At 39.2% G+C, this 26,796-nt stretch overlaps 2 long non-coding RNA genes across 3 annotated transcripts in view; one reads left to right on the top strand and one right to left on the bottom strand.

Moving 5' to 3' along the window:
• LOC146505796 (uncharacterized) overlaps positions 1-26,796 on the top strand; it is a 58,574-nt gene that overhangs the window by 17,716 nt on the left and 14,062 nt on the right. Inside the window, exon 2 of one of the 2 annotated variants that reach the window (XR_014877692.1) lies at positions 21,638-26,235. The exons of the other annotated variant lie outside the window; for it this stretch is intronic. This is a non-coding gene — a long non-coding RNA (uncharacterized LOC146505796). Of the gene's footprint in view, positions 1-21,637; positions 26,236-26,796 lie in introns of those variants that run through there. 2 annotated transcript variants of the gene reach the window in all.
• LOC146505797 (uncharacterized) overlaps positions 1-26,796 on the bottom strand; it is a 116,433-nt gene that overhangs the window by 17,174 nt on the left and 72,463 nt on the right. The window lies entirely within an intron of this gene.

A 26,796-nucleotide genomic window follows, 5' to 3' on the forward strand; every position in this document is an offset into this window, starting at 1 on the left:
AATAGATGACTCAATTTCATTTTTGAATTAGACACTTTTTTCTCTATCAGACACTAAGTGAACTGTTTCGTGTCTCCTTTGTTTTAAGTCTTCCATGTCTCCTTTAGTAGACTACATAGCTCACCTGTTTAATAATATATTAAATATAATATAATAAACTACAATATTTATATATTGTTAGTTTCTCCAATACACTCATTCAATTGGGAATTTTCAGTCTTACTTACTTGAGACCTATGCAATTGAAGTGTTGTGAGGTTCTGGAGAAAGCACATCACAAAGCTTGTCACAACAAATATGTTTTTCTCCGGGAATTTCTGTAGAGTTTATGTATGTCGTGTCAAGGCTGGTATGATAAATAAAAGGTTTGTGTTCTGTTAATCCACAATGACACACTGATGTGCTCATTCATGCAAATCAGTGTCCATAAAACGCATGACCACACATGTGGCTACATATTAGATTTTCTTTGATATATGCTGGATAGCCGTTGCTCTTTCTCTTGCTGTCAGGAGTCAGGGTCTTTCCTGTGCTTCTGTTTGAAGTCTTCACGGTCATTTGGGATTTTTCTTTTTTTCCCTTTCTTTGGTCTTGAACAGCTTTACCTTTTATCCAGCTGTGTATGGCCACAATAGTAGCACAATGCTACTTCTGTATATAATACTTAGATCGTCTTCCTTTGTCACTGCCTTGTCTGTCCAAACGCTCCGTAATTGGTGCATTCACATCATCCACATTTAGTCAAACTCCAAATCTTTTGGAAAGTAGGACATTTTGAAGTTCCACAATCCATTAAACAGTCACAGTGCAAATGAATGTGCACACTTCATCTTATGCATCAGATTAAGGGAATTTGCAAAATATTGCAATAACTGTTCAAAGATTATGGATGTTTTTCATATTTCTGCTCAATGTAATTGTACAACTGATTGTTTTACAGCCAGCTGTGATTTGTCTTCTAATTATTTGATGATAAATAGATCAGACACATACATACTCCCATTATGGGCATGAATGGTAATATGTGGAGCTTTTATTGATTTTGTTGAAGTGTCCTTTTTCCAGGGTGGAATGATTAACCATTAAACATTTTTAATGGCTAAAGAAAAAAGTAATGGTGCATAAGTTTGAATTGGCCACAATCTCTCTCTCTCTCTGATATATATGCTAATATTTGGTTAATTCTCCCTTTGCAGGAGGCGCCCTGACGGTGCACGTTTGGTACACACTTCTGGAATAGCTAGATTTTTGGCCACTCTTCCAGGCAAAATTGGAAGTTGATTGATTTCTGGCACAGACACAGCTTCTAAGCATGATTTAAATTTTCAGAACTTTGGGAAAGCCATTTCAGAAGCTTAATGCTAGCATGCTGATCCATTCCAAAACCAATTTTGATGTGTGTGTGGGGGATCATTGGTCCTCATTGACTAACAGGGCCTATACACAAATATGTGGTTAAATAAATGTTTCCCACACAAATCAGTCAATTATCAATATTAGGTTATTAGGTTTGTTACAGCCTAGATACTACAGTTGGTTCTGGTAAAAACAGGAGTCTCAGGGAAACTACCAGCAAACCCTGGCCTGCAAGTTAAACTTAACCAGTAGTAAAGAAACGACCTCAGACAACTCTTTAACACAAAACGAAACGTTTACTGAATGTAAGGGCAGGAGAAATAATGTACAACACACCCCCTTTATTTTAGCTCAAATTATATTCCAGTTCCTTAACCGAATGAAATATACTGTATAAATGAAATAATTCCCTTTGAAATTATATTAAACAACCCAACTTGTGTTATCACCTCTTGGTAAGTGACTCACTAAAAGAGCAGGGCAATATGACCAAAAATATTTATCACGATATACGTTTGAAAATTTGCAATAACGATATAACCGACGATGTGATTGACACTAGACAAAATACTTTACAACTCCACAACTTTATTAGTGCAAAAAAAACCATCAATGTATTTTCACTTAAACAAGCAGCTGTTTTTATGTGCATTAAAGTTAAAAAATTTAACAGTGCAAATTCCTCGCTGACAGTTTAACCAAAGGGCATTTCCAGTGGAAATTGGCCGACATATCTTCAGCATAACCGTGTATAATATCCACAAAATGTAAAAAGAAGTTACACACACACACAATACGGTAATATTATGTTAAAGCACAGTACGTATCACTCCGCGAGGCTCCTGCCTACAATAGCCGTAATGCTCCGACAATCCATCAAGCAGATTTTCGAGCACCGTGTACATAAAAACGTTTCGAGGTCAGTAAACACAACCAGAATTCATACATAAGGCACACGGGATTATAAGGGGCTCTGTCGAGTTTCAGAAAAATCAAAGAATTGATTTTAAGTGAGCCATATTTTCCAAAACACACAGTAATAACAATGGCCCGCTAGCAAGCTCTAGCAAAAATAGTGCTTTGTTGTGTATCTGACGGACCAAAGCCAAACCAGTTCCACCACTGAAGTTGCAACATTTTTACAAACCAGTTCTGGTTCATCCGTTTCATTCAACGAGCCGCTTTCGCCCTTCTCGTTCTCCGTCACCGTGCTTTTTCCGCGATGTGCGTATGAAAACAAAGGCACTGCGCATGCGCGTTTTACCCATATTCTATCGCGATATTTAATTTTCTTATCGTTGCCCAACATTACACCGGTATTACCGTAAACGGTATGATATGGCCCAGCCCTACTCACTAATAAACACTCCAAAACATGCTATATGAATCCACTAAATGCACCATATTCACACATGGGCCCCACACACACTCACATTCACACTTGTTGCAGGCTTGTTTGCTGCTCACGCCGGACGATGGAGAAAAATCCTCGTCTCCCCAGTAAGAGCACGAAAGTCTGACTTACAGTTCAGTTGCTTGGTAGGTCGCCGTTCACTAGTCCCACACTAAATCCACTCTCCGATGCTGTCTCTGCTACAGCGCGTTAGCCAGTCACTGCCCAGCTCACCGGCAGTCCATAGCGGCTGCCTCCGTAGCGCAGCCAAGCAGTCCTGGCTAACCTTTAGCGTCAGCGGTCGTAGCTGGAAACACAGTTTTTTCCACGGTGGTGCGACTGTTGGAAACAAAAAGTCACTTCACCCACACTCTGTTGCGAAGCTCTCACACAGTCAACTTTCCACTCACACACTCTTTTGTGCTAGTTAACCTAAGTGAAACTGGCTGAGTCGCTCACTTTGGTTCAGCTAACCTCGTGCATCTCTCCATACCATTCTCATCTCCTCCTCCATTGTAACAGAAAAACATCCCATGCTACCTTCTCGGGCCTCCAGAAAATGAGAACTCTGAACAATATTTTAACTCCCTTCAGAGTTACATACAATAAAATAATACTTTATGATGAACATACTTACTGTGTTACTGTGGCATTTAAGCCCATGGGAATTATGAGTATCTACTCCCAAATTCCCATCCGGGCTACATAAAGTTCTCTCTTGTGTGGATATGCAATCCAAAGAGTTTTTGATAAGTGATGAGTTCATCTTGAGACTGAAAAATAAGGCTTCACTCACTATTTCACCGGAAAGACAGCAGCAACAGTCTATTTGATCATATGCCAAAAAGAACCTCCAACGGTTTCCTGACAATGCTGTGATAATACTCTAGGAGGGGCAGAGGTTCTGTCACACTGCCAAAAAAGCCTCAGAGCTCCTGCAAAAAAAAGTGTTTTGACATCTACTTAACCTTCAAAGTTTATGGCATGCTGAGATACCGCTTTCAATTCCATCAATCTGAAAGTCACACAACATTTTTTCCTCTTTTTTTCTAGAGTCAGTTTTGTATTTTAGTTTCAGTATATTCTATGCAGGGATCATGAAGTCTGCATATTATTTGCATGTACCTGTGCTTGACTGAGGAGGTGAAATGACCCCCTGCATAATCAAGATCAATCAATTACCCAAATTTTCTCATTTCAAGTTGGCAGGTGTTATAGGTATTGCACAGTCTGCATGTGTGTCAACTGTGTGTGTGAGACAGAGAGCATTTATGGAGCCAAATACTGTGGCGATTTAATACAAATTAAGCAGATGATACATTTTGTCAGATAAGTACAGAGAAACAAGCAAACAAAACAACTCTTGTTACATCCCATGGCACAGTATTTTGCGTGGTAGTCTTAATTTCACAGCCAATTAAGTCTAGAGGTGCAAAGCCTTTGGAAATAGGATTCAAATCTTGGCTTTTATTTGACCATTCCTGACCTTACACCGCTCCCACTCGCTTCCCACTCACTTTAAAAACAATGTATTTATCTTTATTCATATATTGCTTGTGTCCTGATGATCATTATCCTTTTGACATGTCCTCTTATAGTCCAATATTAACTGTCACAGAACTGATACTGCCATACAGGACAACTGATATAAGATTTTTTAAAATATGATTTTTCTCCTGAAAAGCTTTATCCTTTATCTGTCAAGGGTACATCATCATTAGTTCAGTTTATTTCAGCAAGTTATATTTTATTGATATAAAGTCAAATCCCAACAACAGGTACTTTATATAAGGTAAAGATATCATACAGTTAAAGAGGAACCCCTAAAATCAGATGATCCACTATGAGCGTGCACTCAGTGACAGTGGGAAGGGAAACTCTCTCTAAACAGGAAGAAACCTCTGGTAGAACCAGGCACAAGAAGGGGCAGCCATCTGTCACGACTGGTTGGGGCTGAGGGGAAGGAGACGGTACAAAAGCCACATTGTGGAAGAGAGACAGAGATTAATTATTACTAATGATTAAATGCAATGTAGTGTAAGAACAGACAGAGAAAAGAAAAAGAAGAAGAACCACTCAGTGCATCATGAGAACCATCCAGCAGCTCAGGCCTATTGCAGCATAAGCAAAGGAGGGTTCAGAGTCAACTGTTTCAGCACTAACTATAACCCTAATCAAAAAGGGAAGTTTTGAGTATCTTTAACAGAAAGTATCCCACATCCAAGCTACAATCTGATTTGTCCAGAAGAGGGGCCTGAGGTCTAGCATCACAAGCATCTAGCATCCACTCCTGAGTGGAATTCTTCAAATAAACCATTTCTCTACAGATCAATTAAGTGTTTTACGACTACTCTTTCAAGACTTTTTGAAATCAGAGGAAGGCTGGAGATTGGTCTACAAATAGCTAGGTCAAGTGATGGCTTTTTAAATAATGGTTTATTTATCGCCACTTCACAAGGCCTCTTCTTGGGTTTTGGTTTAGACCCAGGTGTCATCCACATATCTGTACCAAAGGTAGGTGATATCCCTTTGAAAGAGCCAAGAGCTTTACTTTCCACTTCCTCCATATAAAGGTTGGCTACAATGGGTGACACCATGCACAAATCGGATCAGGGTAAAGTTGGTTCATGTATAAAAATGAAAAGTGAGACCACATAGAAGAACACTATGGTTTCTGGATCCAGTGAAAGTTTACAGATCTTGTTTGTGGTCAGTAGAGTTCATTAAGGTGATGGGGCGTTCTCGAAAGGGGATCTGGGATGATGGCGAGCACTCTTATAGGGTATAGCATGCCCTTGGTAATGGCAGTTGTATGTAGACTTTTTCCCTTTCAGGTTGTTGTAGGCAACTGACGACTTTCTTTTTTTAGTTGCTTGTGGGGTCTCGCCTTAAGGCTTCATAGGTGATTTTGGTGATAATCAGTTGAGTTTAGAACAACGGTGCACTTCTTCTTGTCAGCTGGTCAGCTCTTTCCTCGGGGATGTGATGGCCTTCTTTTCTTGAGATTGGACGGAGGAAATCTTGCAGTGAAGATGGTACCTGAAACCTTCATCCTGATTTGCTCTGCTCAAGGTTGTGTTAGTTTAGTTATTCTTACGGCTGTTTCCATGGCTGTGATGAGATCCATTATGAGATGCAGACAATCCATAGGGAATTGTCAGGGAGCATAGAACTCTTATAGAACATCTTCCAGTTTCTTCTTCAGTCAGCTTTTTTCACTCACTATGTGTTAATATACCTCTCTTCATTTAATTATTAGTTACTATTAATCTCTGTCTCCCTTCTACATTGTCATTATTCCGTCTTCCTTTCCTCACCCCAACTGGTCATGGAAGATGGCCGACCCTCCCTGATCCTGGTTGTGCTGGAGCAGTGGTTCGATCGAACCCTAGGGGTTCGGTGAATCGGTCTCAGGGGTTCGGCAGAGCCTCCACCGTGACATGCACGGCTCATTTTGTGCACCAATAAAAAAGATATCTATGTCTTGAACTTGAAAAAAATCACATTTTATTTTTCACTAAAGAGGGGTTCAATGAATGTGCATATGAAACTGGTGGGGTTCGGTACCTCCAACAAGGTTAAGAACCACTGTGCTGGAGGCTTTCTGCTGGACATTTTTCCTTCCCACTGTCGTCAAAGCACTTCCTCATGTGGGATCATCTGATTGTTGAGATTTTGCCTGTTTTCTTTGTATTTTGAGGCAACTGTTGTTGTGATTTGGCTCAATATAACTAAAACTGAATTGAACTGAACTAAATTGAATTTAATCACATGGAGAGAATAAAATCAAACTTCTGAGTAAAAGGATAAGCCAGATGCATTTCACTATAGATGTAGTCCAAAATAAGATAAATTATTTTATCAATTATATAAGACCATTTGGACAAGCACAGGAAAACACCACGACCAAAGACAACAGAGAACGTCGGTGAACCTGAAAAAGATGTGCTTGCCAAAGGGCTCAATTTTGCCATTGTTAAACCGTCAGTATAAAGTCTTTAATTTGCTCCAGCTTGTTTTAACATTGTTATTGTAGCAGTAAGGGAAGATGGGACTCATCTGGGAGATTTACACTGAAGGAGAGAGAGGGGCGAGAAAGCAAGCGAGAGCAAGAGAGAGAGAGGGAGGGAGACATTTGCACATTTGACAGGAGCACAATTTACAATGTAACACACACAGATTAAGCACACTTCAGGGCACAGACAATCCCTTAACACCCCTATCTGACCACAGCAGGATTTGTCTGTATTCTGAATAAACACAAAAACTGGGTGGAAGCCAAATAAACTACACAGACCTCACAATAAAACCAAAACAGGCAGTTGGGGATAATGAGAAATGGGCTTATGTAAAACGTGATCAATGAAGAAATTCCTTCAAAGTTGCAGTAAACTATACATATAGTCTGAATCTAGCTCATTAAAATCACTTTAGAATGCTAAGTGTAAAGAAGCGTGCACAGAAGTTTCTATTTAGTCCGGCCGCAATAGAGGTTTTGTATGGTCACCCTATAATGTTAATGGCATATAAGACAAGGTATCATATATTTTTCATCGTACACTGTCATCCTATGACAGTTGTGATGGGCAGTAACTGTAATCTGATTACTTTTTTCAAGTAACTAGTAAAGTAAGGGATTACTATTGCAAAAACGGTAATTAGATTACCGTTACTTTCCCGTAGGAACGCTGCGTTACTGCGTTACTAAAACCGTGATTTTTTTTGCGAGAATGTCTCATGACAGTGACGTAAGCGAGTGCGACGTTCGTGACAACAGCTGTGTGCAGATCAACAATGGATCATATATCGAGTGCAGAGAGAGTATGAGCGTGCAGCGTTTAAAGCGTGGAAGTACTGACCTTACTTTGAGTTTGATTCCATAAAAAGTGACAAAAACATTAGTGTCCGTTGTGCGTGGGAAGAAAACTTCTTTTTACAGCGAAAAAACCCCTAAACTTCCGAGCAAGCACCGAGTAGCTACGACGTAATGGGAAACTCACAGAGAAACTCGCGGATTCTTCAACTGACGGCGGCACACCTGCACCAGGGTAAACCTCCGCCTACCCCACTCCTGCTTTACAGGTGAAAATAGAGCAACAGGACCGCTAGTCTTTGACTTTATTTATTTTCTGCTGTGTTTTACTTGCATCTATTTGAAAGACTGAGTGTAAACACAAAAAATATTTTATTTTATGTGCTGGAATGTGCAGAAAATAGGTTTAAATGTTAAACTAATTTCTTCCAGTCAGAGAATGGTGCATATAATTTAATTTTTGCTTGATGCATAAAGTTAAAAGATTAAAACTAATAAAACAAGTTTTAAAAAGAGACTTTTCCATTTGATTACATTTTGTATGATGGATTATGTAGAAAAAGTAGAATTGGGCTGAAAGATCTATCACTTTATCACCTATTCAGGTTGTAAATCGTGTTTTTAAAAAGTAACTAAGTAATTAATTACTTTTGAAAATAAGTAATCAGTAAAGTAACGGGATTACTTTTTTGGGGAAGCAATCAGTAATTAGTTACCGATTACTTTTTTCAAGTAACTTGACCAACACTGGTTGTGAAAGGGTCCAAACTAATCCCCCCAAAAAGAAGAAGAAGATGAAAACTTACATGGAAGCTAAGAGAAAAAAAAAGACTTGTGATTAGCAAAACAATTAACAAAATTCTCTGGTCTTGTAATAGATAACCTAATGAAGATATGATGCCACAGCATCTCTGAGAAAATATGGCCCCCCAAAAGGCTATCAAACACAGTAATAAGCCCTTTTAAAACCAAGATTCCCCCTTTCCTTCACTTGATTCTAAGTCATTATGGGGAGTAATGAGTTTGGGAGTGTGTGTGTATGAAGACACAAATAAAAAAAATGTGTTTGTGTATGCACAAGTACTCCTGTGTGCATGTTATATGCTGCTTGTAATTGCAGAGATATTTTTAATACCTTCTCTCTCTGGGCCAGCTGGATGTTTCAGAGTCAGCGGGATAGGAGAAGGTGGAAATATGGGAGAAGGGGGAACGTGTGGCAAGAGGACTGAGCAGACCTTTACTGTGTGCTTTCTGTACAATCCTTATCTCCTCAGTGCAGGGTCTGCTTCATGGAACCAAGCCCTTGTAACTATGCTAATGTAAATGTCACTGAGCTGGGTGGGGACACTAATACTCTCATCCCAGACAGGATGTGCTTAATGTATTTTATTACTGCCTGTATGTTCAGGGACGGAGACTCAGTGTAGACTTAATTGGTGATATGGCAGTTTACCTACGTTTTTCCCTGAACAAGTTAACTCACAGTGAGCCTCTATGTAAGTGATTGAACGTGGATACGCACACGCACTCTTTATACTTTTTGATCCCTCTATCAAATGCAAAACTACTTCACTGGCATTAATATAATGCATTCATTGAATACATAAATTCTATAAGTACCAGAGGAGAAATTTAAAAATGAAAACATAAAAAATCCGTACATCCTTTTCTATTGTGTCTTTCTAGTTCAGGGAGAGGCGGGGTAAACCCTGCACATGTTGCCAGTCTGTTGCTGGGCTAACACAGGGAGACAGATAACCATTCACACGGATATTCACACATATGGGCAATTTAAAATCACCAGTTAACTGCATGTGCACATATTGCACACTAGCCTACACTGACATCTTCATAGTCACCTGAACTTTTGCAGGTGTCCACTCGAACTAACAAAATGCCTTCTGGAGAAAGGTTTGATGGTCAGGTGAGACATTGAGCTATTTGGCCAGACAAAAGGTAAAGGTGAGGCTTTAAGACCTATGATCAATATACCATATGTGAAGTGCGGTGGTCACATGCCTCTCTGTTTTGCTGCCACTGGTACTTTGTATATTGTGCAAAGTGGATGGAGTAAGGAGGGTTTCCTCCAAATTCTTCAACTTTACTTTAAGCCAACAGCTAGACAGTTGAAATATAGACACAACTGGGTGTTCCAACAGGACAAGGGTCCTCATTATTAATATGTGCATGAAAGCGTTCTTATCCTGTTCAAAAAACAAGTACATATGCAAAGTTACTACTGGATTTCTTAAATATTTATTTATTTATTTATTTTATTTTATTTTTTGTTTCACATATGGTACAGCCGTAATTCATTTCCCATACGCCACCTTCCTTTCAATTAAAATAAAACTGTTTCCATGCATAAAAAGGAGCAGGAAGAAGAATAAATTCTTATTGACACCTGCCCCCTATCTGTGATAATACAAGTAGGCACTTACCACCAAAATTACACTCTGACAATATTCTGTACATAACAAAACAAAACAAAGCAAACAGAACAATATACTCAACAATGAGCAATACCACTAAATCTCAAACTAAAAGGATCATTTTTCTACAATTAAATTCTATTATTTTCAACTTCTTCATATTGGTTTATTATTTTATTCTTATAGCAGATTTTAAATTGAGAAACATTTGTACAACACTTAAGATGATCACTGAGAGAATTATTATTATTTGTGGAGAAAGTAAGAAAGCAAAACAGGAGAAAACCCAGCTAAAGAAACTGAAACAAATATCCAAACTAGAGGCCAGAAAAACCACAGTTTTCCAAAGTTTTTCCACTGGAGTGAATAGTTTTTTTTTGTTTTGTTTTTTAAAAAAAAAACAACTTTAAACATTATACTTCTAGAAGTAGTATAAAAACAAATTTTCAATAGTCTTTAAATCGAATCACAGATTCAGCTGACCTGAAGAAGGCTGTTCCAAAGTTTCGGTGCTACACCCTGAAGTCGGGAATGAGCATTGAGTGGAGGAGCACCTACTGATGTTGCCACAGCAGGAGACACATAAAGAATCCACAGAAGCCAGTTTGACTTGCATAGTGGCTATAGAAGAAAACTCCATGATGAGCTCATCCTTGTCCTTGAGTATGGCAGTTAGCATACAGGCTAAAAACAAAGTTAGCTTGTAGTAGCTGTGGCTAAAAATGACTAAATGACTAAAAAAGAAAACGATGGGTAGCTTTCACCTTTCATCAATCATACACAAGATGAAAGTTAATGTTTTTAGCTAAACAGGTGTAATGGTAAATTCACCAAATTCACCATTAGTGCTCAGATATGCTCCACTGTTAACCCTTAACCGGATAAATGTTCAAGAAAATGGATGAATGCATGGAGGGATGGATGGCATGTCCTCTGAGAGATTTATGCCAGTTATTGAGGAAATAAACATTCACACCTTCATATCAACCATGTGTCCACTTCAACCATGCAATCATTCATAAATGCGACTCCTAACAGTTATTACATACTGAGTTACGCCAATATTGTATCCATGTCAAGCTCATAGAGAGGTGAGGGTACAATGTGTCTGTTACTCAAAGAACATGAGACTTGCGAAGCCAAATGAAGGCACAGAATCAAAATACCCACTGATCAAGAGGCAATTAGTAATTTCCAAGCTGTTTGCCTGATTTGCCGTGAAGTATTTTGCTGCGGGAGAGCTGAGCTCACAGAAAGCTTTGTGCCGCTGCCACGTTTCAACAAACCAAATCACTCACTAGATACTTCTGTGACTGCAGCTGGCTGCTTTTGGCTTTCACATGAATGTTGTCAAGAGTGAGTTGTAAACCTTAATGCGATGTCGCTTTTATCAGTGTTCCTGAATTCATGCTTGACTTGTGTCGTCCACTGGGAAGCTTTCTGCCTAAAAACAATGTTCAACTTCCAATCAGCGCTCAGTATGCATCCATAGAGTCACAGTATGTCATTGTCAAGTGAATTAACTTAGGTCTTCATGGTGAAGCATGTAGCTTAGCTTAGCATGCTTAAAGAAGTAAAGGTCGAGAGATCTTAAGCTTTTAACCATTAAAACCTCAAACATTCATTTCAAAACATTTAGCTCATTCTTTAAGTAAACTCTGCCATATCTATTGCACATAACAAGTTGACATTTTAATATAGCTATTAAATCTGGAACTAACACAAGGATATTAAGAGAAAGGTATATCAAAAGAATCATGTGTCTTTTTTTAAACCTCAGTTTTAAATCCAGTATGTGATCCTTTTAACCCTTTAAAGCCGATCGGAGCGGGCACGCTCCGTTTTGCGCAACTACTTTTAAATCCTTGTAGAACTGCATCCATGTAAGCTACCACAATAATTTTTTTTGCATATGAAACCGGAGGAGTTGTACTTACATCTTGTGCCATCAGCTTGTCCTCGGTCACAGTTTCCTTCCACATATAGCTTTGCAAAAACTGCATAAAAAGCGCTTGCAGCAACAAAAACATAATATTCCAGAAACACGCTTTGCCGATCCGATCAGCTGTTCATAACACTTCCTACGTTAGAGTAGACATCAGCGTGGCCTATGGCATGTCCGCCATGACCTGCCCGATACCGGAAGTGACGTCATTTTGCGGAAATGTAGTTTTTTTTTACCATCAGGGCCTCATGAGCCTATACTGGTGTTTTTAAAAGTTATGTTTGAGTTTATGACTTTCTGTGTTGTTTCTGGGATGCTTAGGACTCATATTGCACTGCTGGAAATAGTTTATTTTGATGCATATGCTGCTTTTTGCAAATTTGCATTATAATATTTATTTTTGTTTTTCCTGCAGTATATAAAAATTGGTGTATTTCAAAAATAAAACTATGAAGACACTCAAAATAAATTTCCTGTGGTGGGAAACTGTTTTGTGCAACTTTTTTGTATTTACAGTTTTGAGGGATAAGCCTCTTAAATTTCTCTAACTAGAAATATATGTTAAAAAAACAAAAACGATTTTCAATTTTTTTGTAGTTTATTGCACTTTCTTGCAATTTATGTAATTACTATGCACTTAATGCATACATATTATTAAAATGTGGGCTATAATGGTTGTATTGATGTATAGCAACTTGAAATGCTCCCAAAAATGGCATTACAGCATGTAATAATATAATATAAGCTCTGGCGGACTTGGTTCTATGGTAGGTCTTAAAGGGTTAACTCTTCCAGTGGGACACTGGGCATTGAAGCGATGCTGGACACTATGAGAAAGACGAAGGTGTGTGAAGGGATTTCGGAAGCAGTGACAGCAGGTGAGAGGAGAAGAACACAAAGAATGCACTTCCTTGCCTCTTCAGCCTGCATGACAGAAGCTTTCATACTGTTTGTTTTTGGCTAATGGAAACAGTGTAGGTGAGATACAAGTGGAGCTCTGCTGTTTAGCGGATATGCAGACACTGCAGGTGCACAGCAGCAATTCAGAACATTAGAAAAAGCAATTTTATATCAATAGAAGCCGCCAAGTGTTGTATTTCTATCACTTTGGTTTCGACATTTGTTGTTTTATGTCAAATTGATCTGTCTTTCACCCAGCACAGTTTGGTTTCAAATGTCAGGACAAGTTAAATCAGCGTCAGAGTGTGATGTTGCACTAAAAAAGAGCAATTCTCCACCAGGCCAATTATGTAAACTGCTGTAATATTGTAGATTTGCCAGTAGCCATGAGCCTTTTTATTGTTCAGACTTAAACATACTATATTGTACTTTAGAGAGTAATGAATTAAACGAGAGAAAGAACTGCAGAGATCCTGCCAGAGAAGTTTAGGTTTTGAGGTGAAACATTTCACACAGTGAAGATTAAATACCTAACGTCACAGGCACAGGGTGGGGTAAATCTAACATTACTGTCTAAGACTAATTTCCAAGTTCTTTGAGAATCTATTTCCACTGTGTGCTGGTTTCAAGTTAATTTGCACTGGCTTCGGAAGGCAGTATGCTTTTACTTACCAGAGTTTTAAAAATTGCACGCACACACAAACAGAAATAGAGAGAGCGAGAGAGAGAGTTGTTATTTCATCTTTAGCTGTCTATAGGGAGGAATTAGCAATTTCTAAATCCAAAATAAATGCACTTATCTGTTAGCATCTTAATAATAAAACTGGGGAGCTGTAGCGCACAGAAGGAACCAAACAATCATAGGGAGAAAACCATGTTACTCTTTAGTTTGCCCAAATAAAACTGACTTGAAGGAAATTAACAAGATTTCAGGTTTCTGAACAGCACTATGTCTTGAAATCTGAAACCGGACATGCTTTAGTGCCCTCGACAAGTGAGAGCAATACTTGTCAATGTTAAATTGTTGTAACTTTATTGCAGTTTATTGTTTGATAACAGCATTTTGGTTATTTTGTAAGTTATTTAAGTGTTAGTCACATGTTTAGTGAGAGCTGTTAATTATAGATTTCATTTTCTGCTAAAGGGGAGCATTTAACAGGTATTTTCATTAGAAAACTGCGTTTCCCAGAATCCTTTGTGGTAGACGAAAGTTACTCTGGGGTTTTTTAGCTAGCAAAGAAAGTTTCGGGAAGCCATTATATGTTGCTCTGATGTCGAGAAGTTTTTTGTTGTACATTCCCCTTTTTGAAGCCTTATATAAAGACTATCGTTTCTACAACTGATGTCCGATCCATTTTTTTGGCTAAGTGGATTCGCCACAACAAAAATAAAAACCCTTGACAATAAAATAACATTTTAGTTGGACCACTGAGACAAGAAGACACTAGAATCAATTTAAAAAATGTATATGATGACAAAAGAGCAAAAGAAATCACTTTGTTCAACAAAAGTTGCCAGTTAAATTTTAAATATCAAAGCAAGAATGTATAAACGCGGCAGAGATTGGATAACTGCACAGGCATGAAAGTCGAGAGAAAAGTAAATAGGCAGAGCAAAAATGGAACATGTTCTATACTTTATAATACACGAAACCAATAGCATGTGTAATCACTTCTGTAAATCAATAATAAATTGTCAGACTAAGAGCAACGGAGACAACTGGAATTTCAAAACAGACTTCAAGAGCATCTCACTGCCTAAAGAAAACTTCTCATATCAGCTCAACTGTCCTTATTACATAGGAACGAGGGAATAAAAAAATACTATTAATATTGATTATTCAATATTAATACAATTCGTTATCAAAGCTTCAGCCATTGAGTAATCCCCCAGCACTTCCCAAACCCATCTGTTCTTTGAAAAAGAGAATATTTACATACTGTATTTCTTCAAATATCCACATATAGAACGAAATCTGTCCGCAGGCAAAATGAAATAGAGAAGGGGTGAGATACAGAGAGTGTGAAAGTGTCGGACAGAAAAAAAGTGTCAAAAAGAATTTTTCTGAGTATGTTATCGCAGAGTTTCTCCAGCTCTGGAGAGACAGGAAGCGCTGAAACTTCGATTTCACAAAAGCTTTAGCTGTATATTCTGCTATGCATACATAATCAAATGCATGAGCCACCTGTGTTAGAGTACAGTTAGTATGTAAAAGCAGAAGTTAAAGAAAACAAAGAGTCCTGGAAACATAAAAGAGCAACACGTGCCTTTGCAAAATCATGTCCATAAGCATATCACAGTGGAAAGAGGACTATTCAACTACACCTTGTCTAACAACCTACAACCATGAATAAAAATATTATATTTTCCCAGATATTGAAGCACAGAGTCTGTAAATGTATCATCAAAAGTATGAGGAAGGAGAACATTACTGAAAATAAAGAAATAAACAAACAAAACATATTCTTGTTTATAATTGTGCCAACAGTGTGTCGTTCTAATTTTGTCAACCAAATCCCTACATTATAATATTTTGTGTGTCAGCCAAAGTTTGACTTTTAGATGGAAAATTGGTCTTTTTTTCCCCAGGACTACAAATCTATTTTATCCTTGATCCTTTAAAGTTTGCAGCCAAACGTTTTAATTAGTTTTATAGAATTCGAGATAAATTTAAAAAATATATATTTTGCTTACACATGCAGAGATAAAACATAAAAAACAAATAAATCATCGAAGGTTCTTCTTAGCAATCCACTATTTTTAATTCTCTACTTGAAAGATTGGCTGAGGCCATGTTGGAGTTAAGAACTGATGATAACTGTCAAGAATCAAGGGTACGGTGTACATTTTAGGACATCGTCAGGTCTCAGGAAAAAAGTTTTGTCATTTTTTTGTCAATACAAAGTATTGACATTTTTTCGTGAGTCTGAGACCTGACATTTTTTCGTGTGAGACTGAGACCTGACATTTTTTCGTGAGTCTGAGACTTGACATTTTTTCGTGTGAGTCTGAGACCTGACATTTTTTCGTGAGTCTGAGACTTGACATTTTTTCGTGTGAGTCTGAGACCTGACATTTTTTCGTGTGAGTCTGAGACCTGACATTTTTTCGTGAGTCTGAGACCTGACAACTTTTTTCCTGAGACCTGACTATGTCCTAAAATGTACACCGTACAAGGGATTCTATATATATACTCCCTATACTGAGTGCTGACGTTAGTGCCAAACTTTGACTGCTATGGCTTAGTTGCATGGCAGATATGTATGGGACAGACCCAGATTTTTTAGGAAGACTCTCCATGCCCTTCTTTTGTGGTTGTCTCCTTTTAATGATAATCACTGTATGCATTGTGTGTGTGTGTAAATGTGTAGCTAAATGTGCTGGCACTCCTGCTGTTGCTGCTGTGTGTGAACGAGTGTGTAGCGCAGTGTGTGCTACCGGTGTGCTTGGTCAGCAGTCCTGCTGCTATCCCATTAACTCTGCTGCTGCAGGGCATGCTGGTGCGACCCAGAGGACCCAGGGTAACAGCAGGCCCTACTGAAGTCATTTCCATTCAACCGGCTCACTCCTACTAGTACACTGCTGCACTGTTTTGTATTTGTGTGTGTGTGCTTGTGTGTGTGTGTACCAGGCTACTAAGATGGAGAGATTGGGTGGATATTGAACTGAGAGGCACAGAATAAATATTGGAAGATTAAAACAACAAACTGCAGTGTTATGAAATTTAAATGCCGATGTAGAATTAACAATACAAGCTACTGACTGAATAATTAAGGGAAAGAGAAGTGGACGTAGATACAGGGAACAGTAATGATACCTGTCTCAAGAAAAACATTGTTGAAGCCTGAAGAGTGAGTGTGCAAGCACTGTTTGTTTTGTAACATGGAGGAGGAGGAGGATGAGGAGGTAAAGCAGAAGGAGGATGAACATTAGCTATTTCTCTGCCAAAAATGTAAACAGATCTCAGAAAGACATTTCTTTCTACTGCAACAGCATATATATAAAACTGTTAACTGTGGGTGGAACTGAAATGCAAATTTGTTACATGGATTTTATTTTATAGTCTTTTTTCTTTTGCCTATTTCCACTTCAGGAAAAATCAAGTTCATTCGTCTCTGAATTATCATCATCCAAAGAGACTAATTGTTCCCTCACACGCATGGTAGGGCTCAGTGGCTCACCTTCTCTACCCCCTAAACCGGAACACCACAGAGTATCTATTAAGTGCCCCATCTTAACAGAGTATAAAGATCAAAGTGGATCTAAAGTACAAAATTCGCTGTGCAGTCCACCTACATATTACACTTGCAAGAACTGCTTGACTATGGAACCCATGTGATTAAGCTCCAGGCCTCTAGTTTTTGTGCTGGTGTTAATATTTGAGGACTTTTGCACCGCTGTTGGTAACTTTTGCACACTACCAGCCTCAGCAACAACCTTCATGACCCCACTTTGTAACTGGTAACTCTGGTCTGCAACTCCATAGCTGAGGTTCCTAAATACTTAGTTTGGCAATATGCTATTTAGACTTTTTTCTTGAAATATAATTTAGACTTTTTTCTTGTAAAATAAAATTTCAACTGTAATCCCTGGTATGGGTTTGCTATTGTTTTATTATTCGTACTTCATGTTCGGAGTTATAGATGATTTTAGGTTTAATTTCCCTTCCTGTTCATTCTTTGTGTCAGTCCTGTCTGTCTTGTTCTTTAGTTCAGTTGTTGAGTCTCTCTTCCTGTTTTATTTGGCTAAGCTGTGTCCCAAAACGTCAGCTGCATCCTCCGGAGGCCGCATTCGGAGGCCGATTACGTCACAGCCAGGCGACGAAGGCTTCAAATGCGGCCGACAAATGCGTCCTTCATTTCCCCGAATTTGAAGGATGGGTCGGGTGTGTCCTTCGTGGCCCACCATATCCCAGAATTCATAGCGCGGCCCAGCCAAATTTCAGCTGACAACAATGGCGGCCACTACTAAGTTTTAAAATTACTCTTACTAATCTTTCTGGGCCACAAAATAAACTTTTAACGTATTTTAAGGCGAGAAAGTAGCTGTGTAAATTACAAATATATGCTCGGTTTATCAAGACATCGCATATTTGCAAAAGTGTGCCGACGTTTTCGGAGACGTCTGTTACCCACCAGCTCGATAGCAAGCCGGGGGGTTCAATGGTCACTCCAGCAGGCGACAGCAGCAGACTCCCGGCTTCATCGTTTTCAGACCCCCGCTCTTTCGCTACTCAGGTTAAACATGATATAAGTCACTCAGATAACTTAAAAATGTAATCGTTTGCCTTTTTTGGGTGTTTTATTTGTTCTGGAGTAAATCGGTTTGGCTGAGATCAAAGTTATTAGATTATTAGATTAAATAAAACTTTATTAATCCATCGGGTGGGTTCCTCCGGGATTTTCACACAGCTGAATAAACGTTAAACAGAAAACTGATTAAACAGAAGTGTGAGACGGTCGAGAATTTACGCCAGTGTCCTGTTATATTTTAGATAGCAAGGAGCAGACGGCCGAGTTTATTAAACTCCACCGAGACAGCGGTGACGCTAATCAGAAGGCTAGACCGTCCAATTTCACAGCCTCGCACTTCCAGCCTTCTCGGTCTTTGAAGGACCCGGCCCACGTAGACCGCAAAGGCCGGGTCCTCCAAAGGATGCAGCCGACGTTTTGGGACACTTCCTGTGTCTCGTTATTCCTGATTTGTTCCTGGTGTGTCTGCCGCCTGTTTGCCCCTCACCTCATTATCTTGTTTATAAATCGTCTAAGGCTCCCTTTGCTCTTTGTTCCCTTTTCTCTTGCTTTTGTCACTGTTCCCTGTACCTGCAATTATGTTGCAGGTACAGGTAACATAATTATGTTTATGCATCAACAAGCTTCTGGCATAATTCTAGCAGGATATTTGATCATTGGTAGAGTTCATTTTAAATTAGTGGTGAAATGTGAGTTCTAAACAAATTCAATGGCAATGGCAGGGTTTTCCTGAGGGGACACCACCTATAGATAGTTGCTTATTTAGTCCTGAGATGTTGTCATGAAAATCGCATTAACAAAACAAAAAACTTAAAGCCCCCTTCCCACACACACACACACACAAAAAAACAACAACAACAAAATAACAGTTTTGTATTTTGACTGAAGAAGTACTGATGCAGCAGAAGTTTAAATGATGTATGTTCATGTCATTGCTTATTCATAATTTTTTTCACATAAAGATTATTTCTTTCTCCATGTTGAAGCGTATAATCACATTTGTGCAGCATCATAATATTTATTTGATATTTATGACTCTAAACCATGATTTCGTCCCTCCTATTAAATGGTCTGTATTTGTATAGCGCTTTTCTAGTCCCTAAGGACTTCAAAACGCTTTACACAACCAGTCATCCACGCATTCACACACTGGTGATGGCAGCTACATTGTAGCCACAGCCGCCCTGGGGCGCACAGACAGAGGCGAGGCTGCCGGACACTGGCGCCACCGGGCCCTCTGACCACCACCAGTAGGCAACGGGTGAAGAGTCTTGCCCAAGAACACAACGACCGAGACTGTCCGAGCCAGGGCTCGAACCGGCAACCTTCCGATTACAAGGCGAACTCCCAACTCTTGAGCCATGATCGCCCACTTAAATTAAATTAAAGTGAGCATGTACAAATAGTTTTGATTTCATAACAAAATGCTGGCTAATAACATTGATACTGAAAAAAAGAAAGTTGCCCCTCCCTGAATGTGGTTGTGCTGGAGGTTTCTTCCTGTTAAAATGGAGTTTTTCCTCAACACTGTCACCAAGTGCTTGCTCATAAAGGGGGTTGTCTTTTTTAATAAAGAGAGATGATTTGTGAGGACTTAATGGCATTTATGGAGCAATAAAATTAAATTAAGATATATGACAATTAGACTCAAGTTACTCATTGTAGCAGAATTCCAGCAGTCATAGGAATCACAGGGAACACCCATCCACTAAAAAAAGAGCAATCTTACAACGGCAGGGAAGTTCAATTCTATAGAATATAAAAGTACATAAATCTTAGAGGAAGAATATCCAGAGGCAATGAATATAAGTATGACATAGTAAGGAAATGAAACTGAGGGAAGGGTCAGGGAGCAAAGAGGAAAGAGAGAACAGAGAGTCTGCGATAAGGCAGAGAACTGGCAGAGATCAGACGAGAGAAGAGAGCGAACCTTCTGTAATGATTGAGAGTAGCTGGAAGCCATGAGAGAGAGGAAGGCACATGTCTTAAGGCTCAAGGGGAGTTGGAGGGAACTAAAGAGCAGAGATCCTGTGATGAGGCTGAGAGTTGATAGAGGTCAGGAGATGTTTGATGAGGTTCAAGGGGCCAACTTTTCTTCACTGTGAAGCTGTTTATACCTGTGTTTGGTGCTATGCAAATTATTGTTGTTGTTGCTGTTGAAAGACAAGAGAGAGGGCCTGCATGAAACCTAACCAACCTAATTAGGCTTTACCAACAGAGCAAAGGAAACCAAGGAACCACAGATATGTTTATGATAGAAATACAAAGTATTTAAATTGAGCTCAAATTTGAACAACAGTAGTTGTAATACTTATCTCAGATTTTTCTGCAGAACCATCATTCTTTCTTTTGATACTTCACGTATAATTTCTAATAAAAAATACTGAGGACTTCATTGTGTTTTATTGCTCCTTTGATTCAAACTCTCCAGAACTTATCAATGTCTACTAATGGTACATAGTTTAATGACAGCTACAGCAATAACTTTTATAGTTCTTCAGCCAGGAAGAAGTGCACAAAGGTGAAGATGTCCATGCAAAGTGTAGCATACATTAGAGTTAGTTTGTCTGCTTGTTTGGGATGCCCATTTTCAAACACACATTTTGTCCTTAACCCTTTAAGACCTACCATAGAACCAAGTCCGCCAGAGCTTATATTATATTTTTACATGCTGTGGAGCCATTTTTGGGAGCATTTCAAGTTGCTATACATCAATACAACCATTATAGCCTAAATTTTAATAATATGTCTGCATTAAGTGCATAGTGATTACATAAATTGCAAAAAAGTGCAATAAACTACAAAAGAATTGAAAATCGATTTTGTTTTTTTAACATATATTTCTAGTTAGAGAAATTTAAGAGGTTTATCCCTCAAAACTGTAAATACAAAAAAGTTGCACAAAATAGTTTCCCACCACAGGAAATTTATTTTGAGTGTCTTCATAGTTTTATTTTTGAAATACACCAATTTTTATACACTGCAGGAAAAACGAAAATAAATATTATAATGCAAATTTGCAAAAAAGCAGCATATGCATCAAAATAAACTATTTCCAGCAGTGCAATATGAGTCCTAAGCATCCCAGAAACCACACAGAAAGTCATAAAGTCAAAGATAACTTTTAAAAACACCAGTATAGGCTCATGAGGCCCTGATGGTAAAAAACTACATTTCCGCAAAAATGACGTCACTTCAGATCGGCAAAGCGTGTTTCTGGAATATTATGTTTTTGTTGCTGCAAGCGCTTTTTATGCAGTTTTTGCAAAGCTTTATGTGGAAGGAAACTGTGACCGAGGACAAGCTGATGGCATAAGATGTAAGTACAACTCCTCCGGTTTCATATGCAAAAAAAATTATTGCGCTAGCTTACGTGGTTGCAGAGCTACCAGGATTTAAAAATAGTTATGCAAAACTGAGCGTGCCCGCTCCGACCGGCTTTAAAGGGTTAAACAGCACTACAAGGCTCTAAATATTTAGATTTATGACACAATAGTCTTTCTCATTTCTCATTTATTTTATTTTTTTCCTCTGTTTTCTTTACAGGTGTACTTGTACCTGGATGTGTGAAGCCTGTTGTTTGTTGGCAGACAAACAAACAAGCCGACAAAGGAATCCAAAGGGACGGTTACTTTTATCAGATATATTTTTCCTTATTGTCACTTCTACATCTTATAATGCCACACATCGAGCTACCTTAGTGCCATCTTACCTGCTGTGTCTGCTCATATCACAACAGTCTGCATTTTTTGTACTACTGTTTAAAGAATGGTTGTCGTAAGGTTGGATAGATGTTACTTAAAGTTTAAGAAAGTTCAATTTGGTTATTCTTTTCATTTCATACAAGGAAAGGGATTGAAAGAGGAAAAAAAGGTTTGTGAATGATAAAAGATCAATAGTCACTTTTCTGAAATACAGTCTCTAAAGGTGGACACTGCATCACTGTGGGCTGCTGAATCTTTGTGAGTCAGTTGTGTGGTGAGAGCACCTGAGTTTTGGCCAAAGCAAACTACAGCTGTAGTGCATTTAAATTGAGGCACAATCAAGACGAGTACATCGATTCCAGTTTAGCCTCTAACATATCACAGTCCAAGAATAGTTTGTCATAATAAAGCAAATATAATTTAAGATTTAAAGTTTTAATGAATACTAATATGAAGTTGAGCTGCTCATTAAGTTATTGATTTGTCAGTAAGATGGGGAATTTCCCAGCTTCTATTTCATTTCACATCATTTTTTCAAATAAACTCTGAGCTGCTACATCTTACAATAACTACTTTTTCCTCATATGTTTACAATAGTCATGAGGGGACACATTCTTTTGGTTGATGCCTGATGCAGGAAGCTTTCTTTTCCACAAGACAACCTTGTCTGATTTTATTGTCTGTCTAGGTCTGCTAGACTTTCTAGTATCTAGATGTCTTGTGATAGTATAACACTGAGAACTCAAAGGTAATTGAAGTTTTTCTCAGTCTTTCATGCCTCAAAGTAATAACAGCTTGCCTTTCGTCTGTCAAAATCTGGTACTTACCTGTCTCCATGACTGCTGAGAAGATTCAACCTTTGATCTTAAGCTAGTAAGTTCTTATGTAAAAGTGAGTTGGTGCCTGTAAGTGCACAGGTTGTCTAATTTCTATTCAAGCACAGATATTTAAATGGTAAATGGCCTGTATTTGTATAGCGTTTTTACTAGTCCTGCCTAGGGACCCCAAAGCGCTTTACACACCCAGTCATCCACCCATTCACACACTGGTGGAGGCAGCTACAGTTGTAGCCACAGCTGCCCTGGGGCAGACTGACAGAAGCGAGGCTGCCATATCGCGCCATCGGCCCTTCTGGCCAACACCAGTAGGCGGTAGGTGAAGTGTCTTGCCCAAGGACGCAATGACCGAGACTGTCCGAGCCGGGGCTCGAACCGGCAACCTTCCAATCACAAGGCGAACTGCCAACTCTTTGAGCCACGATCGCCCATGAATTAAGAATGAATTAATTGCATTTTCTGAAAAAAGAAAAGCACAGGGATACATTTGTGTGGATAATCAAAATGTATGTTTTGGTCATAATGGACATATGAGGTCTATTCCTCCAGAAGGATTATACCAGGGTTGCAGTGGAATTATAATCCAATCCAATTTTATTCATAAAGCACTTTAAAATAGCCAGCACAGGAACAAAGTGCTGTACAGAAAACAAGTTAAAACAATAGAATAACAGAAAACATCAAAATAAATAAGTAAAACATAAAATTAAAACAGCCCTATATTAAAACAAAAACAAGATAAAACAGCATCGAATCACCTAAAAACAACTAAAATAAAAATAAAAAACCAACATCTCACGTGGTGTCAAAGGTCAGGGCAAAGAGGTGGGTTTTCAAGAGTGACTTAAAACAGATAAATACTGGCCTGTCTGATCTCTAAAGGAAGCTCGTTCCACAGTTTTGGAGCTGCTACAGCAAAAGCACGATCTCCTCTAAGTTTACGCCCGGTCCTGGGTATCTTCAGGAGCAGCTGATCAGCTGACCTGAGAGAGTGGGTGGGTGTATAAGGCTGTAGCAGCTCAGAGAGATAAGATGGGGCGAGGCCATGGAGAGCTTTAAAAGTAAATAAAAGAATTTTAAAATGAATCCTAAAAGAAATGGGCAGCCAGTGACGTGAAGCTAAAACAGGGGAAATGTGCTCAAACATTCGAGTGCCAGTTAAAAGACGCTACTGATTTTCTTCTTTGCTCACGTTGCCATGTTGGATGCCATTCTAGAAGTTTTGTAACTATACAGATCAAGATGATCAAGAAACTGACCTCACTGCTCACAGTTCGTCAGCGGTGCTGGTTTCAGTCATTATGCAAATGTACTGTTTATTAGGTTGGGAAAACCTGCAGTCAGCTGAGTCTGAAGACGTCACTTGAATGAGTGACGAAAAGTTTCTCCCATTGAGAACACAAAGTCCAGATGAACAGAATCAAGTGTTTGGGTAACTGTACAGAGCTGCCACTTCCTCTTTGGATTTACTGCCACTTGTATTTTCCTTATTATAAAACAAGTGTGCAACACCAAATGTGGATTTATCACGACCGGTGTGACGGAGGATGTCACTTTAAGAGAGACAGACCTGACCTCCTGAACTATGAATGCCAGGGTGATAAGGTGCTGACTCCATGAATCCACAATCTCAACAGGGCTGTCCGATAAGAACAGATGGCTTATCTCCAAAATCCACTGCCACTCAGGTATCTGCCGTTCACTCATTTATTGAACAAGAATCAGGGTTGTACATCCATAATGTGAGTGAGTGGAGTGTAGTAATATGCTGTATGCCGTGCGGTGAAGTGATGGTGTGCCTTCCCGCTGATTGGCTAATCGGCAGCTGTATGCTGATATATTTACTCGGCTGATCTGGCTCCGTTCGTCAGTACAGCCGACTGGCTTGTCTTTTGTACAACAGGTGCTTTGGAGCTTAGACTCTAGAGTCTCAGCTCTCTCCTCTTTTGCTCTCTATCTTGCGTCTCCGCCATCCTTGTTTATATATATATGTGTGCCAGCGTACTGATTTGTGCACAGTGGTGGGACTCATTCAGGGTTCCCACCTTTGGGAGCACCTGCTGATGGCCACAAACCTGTTCTTAATTCCTCGGCTCCAGTACTTGTTGTCATGCTCCTTTAACCAGTGTGGAGAATCCTGTAAGTGATGAGCAAACAACGTCTAGAGAGTGAGTCCTGAAGGAGAAAACTATTGACAATAATCACTAGCACATGGAAGTTGGGAGTTTATAATTACTGTGGACTTTATCTTGAGCTGTTGTTGCGTTGTTCAATTGTTAATAAAATCACGGTCCCGTTTTGGAAAGTTTGTGTTAGGATGCCTGGGTCGTTGACCCGGGGTTTTTGAGTTTATTATATTATTTATAATTTCTAGTCTTTGGTTTCTTTGTTAGAGTTCTGTCTTTTGGTTTATGTCTCTGTGTTATCCTTAGTTGCTGTCTCCCCTGTCGGTTATATCCCCGTGTCCAGTCAGTGTCTGTGTCTGCCCTGGTCCCACGTCTCTGTTCCCTCTGTAGTGCCTGTCTGTGAGTCTGTGGCTGTATCCCAATTCAGGGTCTGCAGCCTTAAAGGCCGCATTTTAAGGCCGATTACGTCACCGCAACGCGACGAAGGCTGTCCCAATGCGAAGGGTGCTCGAAATGCGGCCCTCAAATGCGTCCTTCATTTCCCTGAATTTTAAGGATGTGGCGGTGTAGACTTCGTGGCCCAACATATCCCAGAATGCATAGCGCGGCGGTGGGTGTGGATAATTTTGCCGAAAAAAACAGCGGATGAGGGGCGCCCGAAGAGTAAACTTTAAGTACTGAATATCATGTCACTTATTTATGTGCAAATGTTTAATAACGAAGAACATTAAAACATTACTGTTGGCCACATGTCGGCAAAGTTATGTGACATTAGTGACGTTTGTACTAACTTGGTTTTACGGTCTTTACTTTAAAATATACGCCGTTCAATAGCTGAGCTTAATCTTACAGAGAATGATCAAAGCTCATGTAGAAACAAACAAACAAACGAACAAAAGATTTTCTCCTTCATTTCTGTCAAACAAAGCTGTATGAAACGTTTCCAGCTGTTAGTATCATGGTTGCTAGGCAACCTGGGCAGCGCAACGGAGGCTAGACCGTCCCATTTCACAAGCCTCGCACTTCCAGCCTTAGCGGTCTTTGAGTACGCGGCCCTTGAGGATCATTGAGGCTGCGTACTTTAAGGCTGCAGACCCTGAATTGGGATATAGCCTATGTCTTTAAGTTCAGTCTGTGTTATGTTTCCTGTTTTACTTTGAAAGTCCGTGTCTCATGTAAATGCGTCTGGTTGTGCTTCCTTTGTCTCGTTAGGCCTGATTTGCCCCAGCTGTGTTTCCCTCCTGTTACTCATTCCCTGATTGCTCCCTCTGTGTATTTAAGCCCTGTGTTTCTCTGCTCCGTGTTGCGATCTACCCTCATCTTGCTGTGTCTTCTGTCCGTCCGTGTAAGTTTATTTTGGATACTCAGTTTTGTTACTTTTTTGAGTTTAGCAATTAAAGCTGTTTTGAGTTACTTTCTGTCTCCGGAGTCTGCACTTTGGGTCCACCATTCCTGCCTGCACACAGCGTAACCTGACAGTTTGCACCTGAGTCATGACAGCTTCACTGATGTAGACGGGCTGCAGACTTGAATATGCAACTCCCTTTATTCATGTCATGAGTAGTGAGAACATAATTTTTCTTTCTAAAATATCATGTTGAATCTTTAAATGTAGTGAAGCCATCTTCTTATTGCATGCACTCTATCCTAACAATGCTCTATCAGGTAACATTACCTCGCAGTGTTTGGTAAGTTTGATTAAACACTCTCTGGTAGCAGATTAAAGATACATGAATATGAATGATTCATGTTACAAAGTCATACAATACCTATTCACAAACTGTTTGACATATAATATTTTAACATAAAACCAGCACTTTGACTTTCTGGTGAAGACAGGTCTTTTTTTTGTAACTTAGATTTTTACAGTATATCCCTGTGAAATGCCAAAGGGGCATTTCAAAAGACTTGCTCTCTCTTTGTCTCTCTCATGCTCGCACTGACGTCAATGCTGAGACCTGCTCTTTTGGGTCAGGGGCAGGCTTTGAATCTGTTCTCACATAAGCTGTGATTGAAATAAAATGAAATGTCTGAGAAGT

This window comes from Neolamprologus multifasciatus, chromosome 13, assembly GCF_963576455.1.
Source record: "Neolamprologus multifasciatus chromosome 13, fNeoMul1.2, whole genome shotgun sequence".
NCBI classification, from domain to species: domain Eukaryota; kingdom Metazoa; phylum Chordata; class Actinopteri; order Cichliformes; family Cichlidae; genus Neolamprologus; species Neolamprologus multifasciatus.